Source organism: Chroicocephalus ridibundus, chromosome 1 (assembly GCF_963924245.1).
Source record: "Chroicocephalus ridibundus chromosome 1, bChrRid1.1, whole genome shotgun sequence".
Lineage (NCBI taxonomy): Eukaryota > Metazoa > Chordata > Aves > Charadriiformes > Laridae > Chroicocephalus > Chroicocephalus ridibundus.
In genome coordinates, this window is record NC_086284.1 from 212339282 (window position 1) to 212352391 (window position 13110).

General features: G+C 46.0%; 1 protein-coding gene across 4 annotated transcripts in view; it reads left to right on the forward strand.

Moving 5' to 3' along the window:
- The first annotated feature begins 3842 nt into the window (after nt 1-3842).
- The window catches only part of FAM107B (family with sequence similarity 107 member B), a 61499-nt gene continuing 52231 nt past the window's right edge, over nt 3843-13110 (forward strand). Inside the window, exons 1-2 of one of the 4 annotated variants that reach the window (XM_063323584.1) lie at nt 3894-4025; nt 5952-6073. The gene's annotated coding sequence lies outside the window, so the exon portion shown is untranslated. Of the gene's footprint in view, nt 4026-5951; nt 6074-7672; nt 7828-13110 lie in introns of those variants that run through there. The other 3 variants (XM_063323583.1, XM_063323582.1, XM_063323585.1) reach the window with 3 other exon arrangements.

Genomic DNA, 13110 nt, shown 5'->3' on the forward strand with positions numbered 1-13110 from the left:
TTCTGCCTCAGAGTTGTTCTAAAGTGCAGCCAGTTTATTCATGGTTTGGATTCCAATACCCTGCTTTTCATTTAAAATAAAATGGTCATGTCTTACATTTATATCTTTCATCTAGAAAGATCCCTGAGGCCTTCTCGAGTGCTTTCTGGAGTGTCGGTACCCACAGCGCTGGAGGAAGGCGGCTTGTCATGAGTAAGATGCAGCTGTGGCCAAATTTCTGTATTGCATGAACCACGCACTGTAATTTTCATGTGGTCAGGAGGCATGAGGCACGACTGATGTGCCTTAAAGAAGGAAGGGGAACACCAGGAACCGAGGTGGCTCACAGATGGGAGACAATACTGATGCCTCACGTGTCCCCCTTCCTCACTTATGGGCTGGAGCTGAGCTGGACTGACTCTCCCCAACCAAGGGCTTGGGGTACCTTGCAGCTCTGGCACCAAAACCAGGCAACCCAATGACACAGGCTATCCCTTAAATTATTTGTGAGATGTTTGACTCAGAGCTATCATTTGACCACTGTCTTGTATGAAGCAGTGAGTAAGGAAGCACTGTGGCCAGCAGGGTGAGGGAGGTGATTCTGACCCTCTACTCCGCTCTGGTGAAACCCCACCTGGAGTATTGCATCCAGCTTTGGAGCCCTCAGCATAGGAAAGACATGGACCTGTTGGAACAGGTCCAGAGGAGGCCACAAAGATGATCAGAGGGCTGGAGCCCCTCTGCTGTGAGGACAGGCTGAGGGAGTTGGGGTTGTTCGGCCTGGAGAAGAGAAGGCTCTGGAGAAACCTTATTGTGGCCTTGCACTACCTAAAGGGGGCCTACAGGAAAGATGGGGAGGGACTCTTTATCAGGGAGTGGAGCAATAGGATGAGGGGTAATGGTTTTAAACTGAAAGAGGGGAAATTTAGATGAGATATTAGGAAGAAATTCCTTACTGTGAGGGTGGTGAGGCACTGGCACAGGTTACCCAGAGAAGCTGTGGCTGCCCCATCCCTGGAGGTGTTCAAGGCCAGGCTGGATGGGGCTTTGAGCAGCCTGGTCTAGTGGGAGGTGTCCCTGCCCATGGCAGGGGGATGGAACTAGGTGATCTTTAAGGTCCCTTCCAACCCAAACCAGTCCATGATTCTATGAAACAGGACTCTAGGATAACAGGTTGATCTCAAACATTGCTGGTCCTCAGCTGTGTTCTTGGTGAGTCCTTTCAACTTTCAGCCTCTCCCAACTCTTCGTCTTTCTCGCTTATGTCCAGCAATGGTTTTTAAGTCCGGATACAACCATGGTAGCTTAGGGGTTACACAGCATTCCAGTCATTTAATGGAGCACAAGCTGATAGTATGTGTGGGGAGGACTTTGCTAAATGTGCTCCTGGTGTGGCCAAAGATACCACATCACCACACACTTGGACTGAATGTAACACTGGAACAAAGTAGCAATCACCATAAAAACGCCTGTGCTCCTTTGACAAGCCCTGGCAAGATACCCAGAAAATTTTGGTGGCTTCAGCAGTGTTACATTCCATTTAAAGGTGTGGATGTGCAGGATCTGCTGGGGAGACGGCAGATATCGCAGCAAAATAGCTGTCTGAGCTGAGAAAAGGTTGGGAAACACTGATGTAAAGTGTCAGATTTCAGAGCAAGGACATCTGCCTGGGCAGTCTTTAAGGAAAGGGGAGATAAAAACTTGATCAGGAGTACAAAGTGTCTTCAGAATACAAATGGTTAATGCTTACATACAGAAATGATACGGAAAGGTCCGTAAGGTCAAGAATGCAAAAGATAGGGAAATCCAGCATTCCAGCTGGCCTTGCAGTTCACTTTCTTCGCTGTTTGCAAATCCCTGGTCATACACCATTTCCCCCTCCCATGCTTCAGATGGAGGGATGCTCACAGAACAGGGAATTATTCAATATTTATACTCCCTCATCCATCTAGGCACATCATTTTACTGCATTTAATAAAAAAAAACCCCAATTTTTACGAGTTTTTTTCCTCCATACATGGGCTCCACATACAGAACAACTATATCTCACAACACTCCTGTGAAGGAAAAGGCACCTGGGGAATCACAGACTCATAGAATGGTTAGAGTTGGGACCGTAAAGATCATCAAGTTCCAACGCCCCTGCCATGGGCAGGGACACCTCCCACTAGACCAGGTTGCTCCAAGCCCCATCCAGCCTGGCCTTGAACACCTCCAGGGATGGGGCAGCCACAGCTTCTCTGGGCAACCTGTGCCAGTGCCTCACCACCCTCAGAGTAAGGAATTTCTTCCTAATATCTCATCTAAATTTTCCCTCTTTCAGTTTAAAACTGTTACCCCTCATCCTATCACTCCACTCCCTGATAAAGAGTCCTTCCCCATCTTTCCTGTAGCCCCTTTAGGTACTGGAAGGAGCTCTAAGGTCTCCCTGGAGCCTTCTCTTCTCCAGGCTGAACAACCCCAGCTCTCAGCTTGTGCTCACAGCAGAGGTGCTCCAGCCCTCTGAGCATCTTTGTGGCCTTCTCTGAGGCTGCCCATAACCAGAGATGACACTGAATATGGACAACGCAAAGGGGTGTCTGACTTGCCACGCCACAAGTAACCTTTTGAGAAACACGTGCTATTTTAATAACATTTCATTTTTTTCACAGCATAGCTCTGATTGCATATGTTACTGCCCAGTGACAGACTCGAATTGAACCAGAACTGTCAGTGGCCACCCATGCTCTGGATGTCATCCATTTGCTGGGTTTCACCCAGGCTGCCTTGTTTTCCTACTGAAAGAACGGCCGCACACAAAGACCTCAGCAACCTTTTAGTACGTACCTGCACACAGGATTTCAGCCTTGCCCGACACAAAGCATATTTCTCCTTACCCACTCGCTCCCCTTATCATGCTGGGGCAATGGATTATTTAGGACAAATTCGGTGGAAATAGCACCATCTACTGAGCACCCAACATCCTTCCTGCAGGCACCTTTTGGGCTTGGGGGTTTTTGGAGGGGAAGGATCTGTCTCCAAGAGATGTTGAATGCTCAGTTCCTCATGTTTCTGAGCTCCTCAAATCCTTCTGAACTTTCCATCCCTGGGATGACTCAAGCTGGTTCTGTCACCTTGCTGTGATCCAAGTCATCCGCTCTGGAGAAACGCAAAATAATCTTAGTGATAAATATATAAAAGAAATCGATTCAACCCAAGTACGTGTACCAATGTATAAATACATGTTTGGTCCTCAAAGGTCTTTCTTTTTTGGCAGTTCATTCCCAAAGGCCATGTTGTGTTGCAGACCCTCTGTCATGTCTCCATCACTATGAGACAGATTTTGGGCACGCTGAGGCACGTTTTGGTTGTCTGCACCTGACTTCTTGGCCTTTTACTTGGATGGGTCCACTCATTGAGTGGGGACCTTAATTCCTACGGAGGGGTGGGTGGAAATACCCACAGGGGACATGTCTCCAGGCCAGGGATGGGGAGGAGAAACCATGCGGGGAAAGGCACAGCTGGGGGATTCCTCCTCTATAGAGGGAGGGGTGGCTCCTGTGGGTGAGTGGGGACCCTCAGGAGGACCAAAGCCCTCGGGCAGGGGTTTGAAATCCACCCGTGGTTGCCCCACGCGTGTTGTCCTGCCCGGGATGGGCCCCCTGGGCCCGATGGCCGCCCCCCGCCGGCTCCACGGCGCTCACCCCCCGCCTCCCTACACCCCCCCTTCCCTTTTATTCCCGACCCCTTTTCTTTCGGGATTTCCACCCAGCCGGGCTCTCCCACCCCGGATTTTTCCACGCCTGACAACAAAGGAGGCGGCCGGGTGGTGACTCAGCGGCGGGGCCCGCCCCCGGCCCGCCCCGCCGCTCCCCTCAGGCGAGGCCGGGCCGGCTCCGCGCGTGTGGCGGGCGGGCAGTCCCTTAGTCAGTCAGTCAGTCAGTCAGTCAGCCAGCCACCGAGCGGGCGATTGCCGCCGGCCTCCCTCCCTCCTTCCCTCCCTCCTCCTCGGGGTCTCGCTGCCCTCGTCCCCCGCGCTGCCGGGCGGGGAGAGCCGCCCCGGCGAGGTAGGTTTTTTTTGTGTCTCCTCACACAAAGGCGCGGTTGCCGGCGGGGTGGGACGGGAAGAGCTTGGGGGGGGGGCGGGGGGATGGCTGAGGGATGGCGGCTGCCTGTGAGGGTCCGCGGGGTGAGGAGGGGGGTTCCCCTCCCCGGGTTGTAGGGGGCGGCGGCAACCCCGGGCCCTGGGGCGCCGGCGGGAGCGCCTCATCTCTGTCCCTTCGTTCCTGAAGGGAAATTTGGGGAGTTAATCACAGTTTTGCTAAAGAAAAAAAGAGGGGAGCGAGGTAGAAGGGTGCCCGGGGGGGCGCCGCTGACCCCCGCGGCCGAGCCGGTGGCTGCTCGGCGGGTTTCCTCCCGGCTGGCCGGGGCTGTGGAGCCGGTGGGGGTTTCGGCTTGTCGATGGGGCAACTTTTATTCTCTGGTGACTTCTTTTGCCGGGGCCGGGGCACCCCAGCGGCCCGGCGGGGTCCGGGCGTTGGGGGCTGGTGGGGCCGGGGGCGTGTGGTGCGTTGGGTAGGAAGAGGAGGTGGAAAAGGAAAACAGAATAAAAAAAAAAAAAACCCACATATTTTATTTCCCCTATGCCCTGCCCTGTTAAGTGGGAGTTGGGAGCAACTGAACTTCAGATGTGCAAAGTGTGGAGGGTGGCTGTTTCCTTACAGATCTTTAAAAAAAGTAAAAGCTGGGAGAGCTGCAAGCCCTGAGGACTCGCGCTGTCTCCCTGTGCTTCCATCCGACTGTCCGTCCGTCTGTCCATCCATCCCAGTGCGGTTCTGTCACAGTTTCCCTGAAGGGCCCCAAGAGCCCAAATGTCCAGATTTTCCTACGTGTTGGGTTGAACGGCAGAGCAGCTGGCCAGGGGAACGGCGTGGATACGTGTATTTTGGGGGCTTGCAAGGGGAAAGGGTGCAGTGCAGGAGCTCTGTGTAACTTCACTACTTTGCTTCTCCTGTTAGATTTTATTTTTTTTTTCATAGCTTAATGAGTTCTGGCATATATTGATACTGTGCGAATGCCGTGGCTGGCATTGGAGCAGAGTCTGGTCCTGTAAGTTCAAGGCGATGCTTGTAGCAAACTCGAGAGAAGCAGGAACATGTGAACTTTTTGGGATATCGTTGAGAATTTGCAGAGTCAAACAAAATGAGGAAAAGATGCTTCTGTGTGAGCATAATGTGGTCTCTGTGTATAGTTTGTGGTGGGAGTATTGTTGAATAACTCTGGCAGTGGTGCTGTTCTGCGTTGTGGTACGTACATGTATGTGCTAAATGCTGTAGCATCAATGAGGATATTTAACTTCCATTGACTTGGCAGAGAAGTAGGAGCGTAGAAGAACATTATTAAAAATGGGAATAATTGCTTGCGTATCTTGTAGGCAATTTGAGAGGCATTTAAACTGTCTTTAATCTCCCTGTGATATGAACAGGACACTGAGAATCTCATGCTTTATTGATGATCGTTTTCCTAGCACTAGATGGACAGACAGTGCGTACTATGAATGTGATAGCTGCTTGCTTATTGTCAGGGTTATTTGCTTGGGGACAATAAACAATTGTTTGCTGGTCTTTATTAAAAAGGACCACAAATGCCTCATATCTCCTAAAACAAAGCCTTTATTGTCTTAAAGCAACTGTGGACCAATTTCATGCTTGGTATAGTTCCACTGATGTCAGGGGAGTTTTGCCAGGGATGTTTTTGGCAGGTGAAGTGTCACTTGTGTTTTCCAGAGTCCAAAATACTCAAGAGTAATGTCGCTATTTTGCCTCCAGCACTGACGTATTGTTAATTAAAATGGTATGCTGATGCTTCCCAAAAGTAAGGGACGAGAGGTGGGAGAGTCATCTCATCAGGTCCTCAAAATACTTTGCTGCTTACTTCCTCCTTTCTGCTTCAGAGCTTATATCCTTTAATTTACTCTTTTCTTTCTCTTTCAGTCTTGGCATCTTTTTTTTCCTCTCTCCAAAATTAAGAAGTTTCTGTGAACTCCAGCTCACCCTTGAGCATTTTAAAAGTTTTGTGACTACTGAACTGCCCTACACCACCCGTGCACAACAAGGTGAGTGAGGAGCTGTGTGGCAGCTGCCGTTGGGAGATCTTTCTCGCACATGCACAGGCCTTTTCTTTACAAGCTGATTTGTGTGGTGGCTATGGCCAGTGCATTTGCTGAAGTGGCAGATTGTTTGACAGAGTCACACAGTGGAACAGCCAGGCTTGAGAGAGACTGAGTGAGTAGACAGGGGTGGGGGAGTTGCTGGGTTTTTACATAGTGCCGACCTTGTAACATTGATAGAAACAACTAATTTTGAGTATACCCCTTCAAAACATCAGTAAGGACAGGAAAATCGTCTGTAAATTGGAGCAGAAGAAAAACCGGGAAAGATAGAAGCAAAACCTCTTGTTTACTAGCTGTGGGAAGAAGAGTGGAATTGTTTAACCAGTAATTGGCTTTAACAGAACTTTGGCTCCGTCAAAGTTTCAAAAAAGCAGATTTTATTGAATAAAACTATGTTATTTTTGTATGCAATTAACAGTATTAAATACACGTGGCCAGCTCTAAGGTTGTTGTGGCACTGTAGTAGTTTTAAAAAAAAGCAAGTTTCAATGCTCAGCTTCGCAGAGTCTCTGCTGAGCCATTTTTGTATCTGACATCTTTGTGCTGTACAGCTTTGGAGCCATTTGCATCTCATAAATACACAAAAAGAGCATGTCAGACACCACTCACAGCTGATACCGTTCTGACGCTTTTGGAAAAAGTAAGCATCAAAGAGCAAGATCCATGTGCTGTCTAACTTTGGAGGCGAAAAAATGTGCTTAATGCTTCATCAGTGCAGGGACTAGACTAAAGTTTATTCTGGTTTGGCCAGACCTGATGCGTTCTTGAGTATCAGTAGAAGTATGGTTCGCACTCAACATAGATGCTGCAAAGAGCCTGCAACTCTTCTGTATTTTTGGTTTTGATGTTAAAATTAAACATAAGCCAATGGAAGGATTCAGCTGTGGAAAGGGAATTGTTCACATGCTAACCTGAACATAAAGGTACAAATTTGATAGGAAAAACACTTTTTAGGAGGAGGATAAATTACCTGATTAGAACTGCATATCTCAGTGATACTTCCTCTTTCCAAATCTTGCATGTTCTTGTCAGGCTGATTTCTGCACGTGCTTCATTTATATTAATCCTCTCAAAACCACGCTGATGCGGAAAGGTGCTGCATGTTCCCGTGGTGGGGAAGACACCTTCCCTTTGCAGATAGGAAATAAAAGCAGAAGAAAGTAAATGGGTTGTCCATGACGACACAGGAATTGTATAGTGGTGCAAGTGGTGTAGTGGTGCAAGAGCTTGAACTTGTGTCTCCTGAACTATTGGCCTAGCGTTGAAACCAAAGAATTTCCCCCTGCGTGAAGGAGCCGGAGAAGAGAAGAGGCACGGTATGAAAATCAGTTTGGTTACCTGGCTGTGATGCAATTAGTAGTTGACTGCCCTTCTACCAATGTGTATGTTAGTCTTTGTTAGACTATGAAAATCATGAGGGTTTTGTAACAGTAAGTCCTTAAACAAAGACATTCGGCATACATAGGAGAGGGAAAAAACAGTAAGGGGTACTTTCTTCTCCTTTCTACACCTGCCTTTAAATAGTGGGTGCTGTTTTTACAGATGGGTCTCTGGATGGATCTTCTGGGAGGTCCTTCATCTGTGCCGTTGTACAGTTGCATGTGAGCAGGTGCCAGCAGAAGGGAAAAGAAGACTTTGCAGAGCCAGGAGGGTTGTGGCAAGACCAGGACTTGCCTGTCAGTCACCCCAGCAGCTGGGTGAGTTGATGCAAGTGCAGATCCCCACCCTGAGAGACCAGGCTTGTGCTACTTTTTAAAGGTGGTTACTAAAGGGGTGGCTGCTCTTCTGCTGTGCACAGACATCCTCTTCTGCTTCAGGGTGTTGGTGTGAAGGGCTGTGTGCATTGCAGAGCAACAAGGAGCTGCGTGTGGCAATTCTCTTGTGACAGAAATCTTATAGGGGTTGTATGAGCAGGGAGCATGGGCATCTGCAAGAAAAGGAAGGATGTGGTCAAACAGAACCTTTTCTTCCCCTTTCTATATAACTCGAAAACACCAGAGGATACCTTCTACCTCTGTGTTTCATCACACTGGGAAAACTGAAGTTTGAAGTAACACTGCCTTACACCACTGTGTGTGGTGGTTGACTGTTATAATTGCAAGTTCTGTCATAGTTTTAACTTCAGTTTCAAAAAATGTTTCAAGCTGGCAGCCTACTTCTTGCGTTTAGACTGATGCTGTAAGTTTTGTGCAATGAAGGGTGGGAAACTCACAGGTGGGAGAGCACCATTTCCAAGTTGTGTCTATAAAAGAATAAGCCACAAAGATTTTGGAGCAGTTGTGTGCAGCACTCTGTCCACTGGTCTGTATCACATTTAAAAATAACATTTGAAATCGGTAGTTACTCTGATTTTTTTTTTAGCCTGGGTCTAAGCTGAAAGAGCAGGGTTTGTGGTAGCTTGGTGTATTTTGCTTTCTAGTATAGATGTAGCCTGGCATGGAGTTAATTGAATATTCAGCAGGGCATCAGCTTGCTTAGATGGGACAAAGATCCTGGTTTCATGATGACAGCAGGGAGCACAAATGCAATAACCTTTGCCTTATGTAGCTTTATTTATCCTAGAAGCAAAATTCCTAGATTTGCTTACATTTTTTAAATTTTCTGGCATCGTGAAGCCCGAAGATTGCCTTTTTTGCAAATACATGTTCTTCAAAGAGAGGAATAGTGCAGTCCTTTAGGGACAGCAAGACAATTTCCTTTCTTTTAGATGAGATCAATTTCTTTATTTTTACATTTATACTGCAGTTTCAGGCAGTGTAAGTGCCTGTAGGATGAACTGTAAAACCTCTGTTTCTGTCCTTTAGCAAATCGCAGCGTCTTACACTTACTGCCTCTCTGTTAAGAGCTACGTTAGAGTCCTGTAGAGAGCTATCTTTACGATGATGAAGCATGAAACGTGCTCTTGCTATAGTGAGTGCTTTAATGTCCTGGACAGCAAGCAACCTTGCTGCTTGTTGTAGTGGGATGGGTCTTATTTTTTCACCTTGTACTCAGGAATTGCTCACTTTCCTGTAAGCTGAAGAGCTAAAATCCACAAATGCTTCTGAAGGAGAAACTGCTTTTGTGATTGACTGTGGTTGAAGGCATCTCCCTGCTTTACTGTATAGTATACTTTTTTGGGGGGGAACCGAGTCTTGAAGCTGCTATTGTGTAAAAGGAAACCCACATTAAGCTGCTTTTGCTTACTTGAATATTTAGAGTTCTTCTGTGCCTCTTGGAAGGACGTTCAGTTCACCATGCCTGTGCCCACTGGTGCTAGCTAAGTCACCAGGTCCTGTGGCATCTCCTCTGAATGGGAGCCAAACACTGCCAGTCAAAGGTATTTCTATAGTGATGGCATCCAGTGAGTCTTTTGGGCTGGCGAGAGGATGATGATGATGGGAAATAATAGAATGATTCTTTTCCTTCCTTGGCTGTACAGTGAATGGGCATTCATAAGACCTCATGTATATACACAGCCTTTTGTTCTGGTGCTAATAATAAAACAGAGTTTGCAGCTCTGAGTAGTGAAGACGATGTGACGAGAAGTGGGTCAAGACCATTCGTGTGTGCATAACTGCACTCCTAATCTAGGCCAGTGCCTGTGCTGGATGCTTCTAAACAAGATGAAAAAGATTTCAGGGGAGCTGGAGTTCATGCTGTCAGTTGGGTGAAATGCACCTCTAGCTGAGCAGAGCACTTACGGATGGTCTTGAGTCACTTTGTGTGTTAATATAACTGTTAGAGAGGAAAAGCTTTACTGTTTAGTACCTCTGGAGAGCAAGGAGTTTAGTTTGAGCCAGAGGAAATTTTCTCCTTCCTCGCAGGATGAGCTGCTGAGCAGCCCTTCAAATATGTGCACTGCTCTGCTGTTTCAACTGAAATACGTCTCTGCTACCTCAGTTTCCTCTGAAGTGTCATCAGGAAAAGAGGTGACTTGCTGAGTGTCCCACTGCATTGCTGCTATGTCCTTCAGATTTGCTGCTGTAGCTGAGCTCCTCAGTGCCCTTCAAGGAAGAGTGGGTGCCTGGGCTCACCCTGAGATGCAGTTTGGGGCTTGGCTGTTAGTAGAGGAAGAAAGCAAATTTTTATCTGAAGCAGCTGTGATTTGTGTGGTTTCTTTTTGGAGAGAACGGGGAGGAGTTTGATTGGGTTATGATAGCTTTTGCATTATATTATTATTTTTTTTTTTCATCCTAGAGCTTTCCCAAGTAACTTGTCGTTGAAGATGAGCTATGTCATATAATGCAAGCCATTATACATGAGTTTAACTCACGTAATACCTGGTACGTCACTGCTGCCCCCTGGAAAGTCTGGCAGAAATTTGTAGCCAAATTTGAGTGTCTTAAGAGAATGGAGGAAAGGAAGGGGAAAGAGTTGTAGTCGTTTTGGGATTTTCCTTGGATGGAAGGTGCCTTTTTGATATTTCTAAAAGTAAACCAACTTTTTCTTCCAAGAAGTACCGTTAACACTATCCTTCTGAGTAACATGCAGCAGAAAACCAGAGCGCTGTGTACTGTAAACCAACTTTGCAGTTGAGTTGTGCTGGCAGTAGGTTTTGATAGGTGAAGACATGACCTTTCACAGGTGGCTGCCAGGGTAAGGGCAAGCAGTAAGCACAGCTTGCCTTGCCGCTCTCCTGCCTTTCCCCTGTGTCCTTGGTCGTAGGGAGCTGCACAAGGCACCAACTGCTCAGAACTGCTCAGGAGCAGGGAGTCTTGTGTATTCTGGAAGGAAGCCCTGGCTGTGCATGAGGTTGTCCTGTGCGTGCTATTTGTTAACCACAGATAGCAGCTGCGGGGAGCAGGGTGGCTCTCCAAAGACAGTCTAAGCATGCCCATTGCTCTTCATTTACCTGTTTTTCTTTCAAGTACAAAAAAACTGAATGAGGCATAAACTTCTTATGCAAAATATGAGAAAACATATTCTTCCTTTTTCAGAAAATACCTTAAAACCTAGCATTAGAATTCAAGAAATGTAATGTCTCTGAAAAGCAGAAAACATGTGTCTCTTGGGGTGATGCCATATCCCATTGAAAAGATTTATAAAAATATTTTTCTGAAGTTCCAGCAACTAAAGTTGGAGCTTGTTATGAAGGCTGTAGTTTGTGAATGTCCGTGGTAGTCAGTCTCAGGTGGAGGATTTAGTTTAAAAGGCTGAAGGACGTGATGTCATTGTATCAAAACACTCACTCTTTTGGGAAAGCTCAAATCTGAGTTCTTGGGCCTATATTGCCTTCTCTGTAGTTAGAGACTGATGAAACTGAGCAAAAGAGGGAGAGGTGCTTTGTCACTCATGTTTATTGCATTACAGAACAAATTTCAAACCTGTCAGCTGGCCTATAGGGATTTATACACTTTCCAGCTAGTTAAGGTCTACTTTTTCTCTGTAGAAGCACTAAAAAGGCATCTCCTCAACCTTGCTACCTGCTTCCAGGTAACTAATGGGATTAACAGATCCAAGACAACATGTTACTTTAGCTAAATGTGATCCATTTGCCAGCTTCAGCCAAAAATTATTGCAGGGAGGAGAAGCATAGGTCTATATGGGAAGTCGCACAGAAAACAGGACTTCAAAAAGTTACGCCAGTACTTTTTGCTCAAAAACTTCTGCAACTCATGTCACTTTTATTCTGAAATTTTATAGCAGACAACTCTAAAAATGGGTACCAGCTCAAAATGCAGAGTAGCTTTTTAAAGGAGCTGGGTGAAGAACTTCAAAAGAGGGGAAGGTATTTAAATCCTGGGAGACTTGGATGTGGTAGCATGTTGGATACCAAAATAGCTAAATTTTCTGCTCAATTTGTAATTCAGGTATCTTTGTTTTCTTCCTAATCCACTGCCATGATTTCCTATGGGTAAGTAGTTCTTCCTCTCCTCAAAGCTGTCACAGTGTTGCTGGCATGGGATGACTACAGCCAGCCTCTGCCAGGGTAAGGCTCTCATTTCTGTGGTGCTGAGGCTGTGGTTGGCTCAATCTGTGATGCACTTAGATTGCACCCAGAAGGATGCCCAGGTTTTATAATGCTATGCTAATTAAGGTCTTGGTGTCTGCCGTGTACAAAAATTCTCAATTGCTGAAGTATCCCCATATCAGCTTTCAGGAAAACTGTTCTTTGGAGCCTTTTTTTTTTTTTTCTTCCTTAGAATTATGCAAGAAAAAAAGACTAGCTGCTGAAGCACACTGCTGTCACTTGTTTTACTTCTCTGTGTTTCTCTGTGTCGAAGAAAGGCTTTGTTTCAGTGCTTAATTCTTTTGACTGCCATCATCCGTTAGCGTACAGGGGGAGGGCTGCATTTGTAATGCCTGTTTAGTGCACTGAAAAGCAAGAGTTTAATAATGAAATTTAAGGTAGAGGAGTGTGAGATTTCAGGGAGTTTATTCCTTCCAACATTGACTGAAACTGAATTGATGAAGAGCCCTATCAAATTGGGCATAGCATGCATTGATAAAATGGTGCTTCATTAAATGACTGCTCTAAGGGATCATTTTGACCCCTTTCTCCCATTTTAGTATTGGATCTTAATCTCTTTATTACAAGTAACATCAGACTAGTAGAATTAAGTAGTAAAGTTTGAACCAGTGGTGAGTTCATTTATTCTTTTTTTTTATCTTTAATGATGATGAAGCCTCAGCTGATTTTCTGTTCAGGTTTGATGCTTCACAAAGACTTGAGATTCATCTTAATTTTATCTCCAGAATCACACTTTGGCTTAGGGTATTTTTTCTTTCTAATAGGAAGCCGATTAATTGACTGCTAAAAAAGCCACAGTTGTAGTTAATTTAGTTTCTAAGTGCAGATGTTTAGAGTGCTATGAAGTTAGGCAAAGAATGGATTTAGAAAGCACCAGATTACACATACCAGTCAACAACACACTGAATAGCAAAGATAATTCATTACTGTAAAAGCAATGAAATAAGGAGCTCCCATTCCTACTGGCTATTTTCCCCCAGGAAAGGGACTAGAAAAAAAAATTCTGTACTCTAAAATACAACCATTC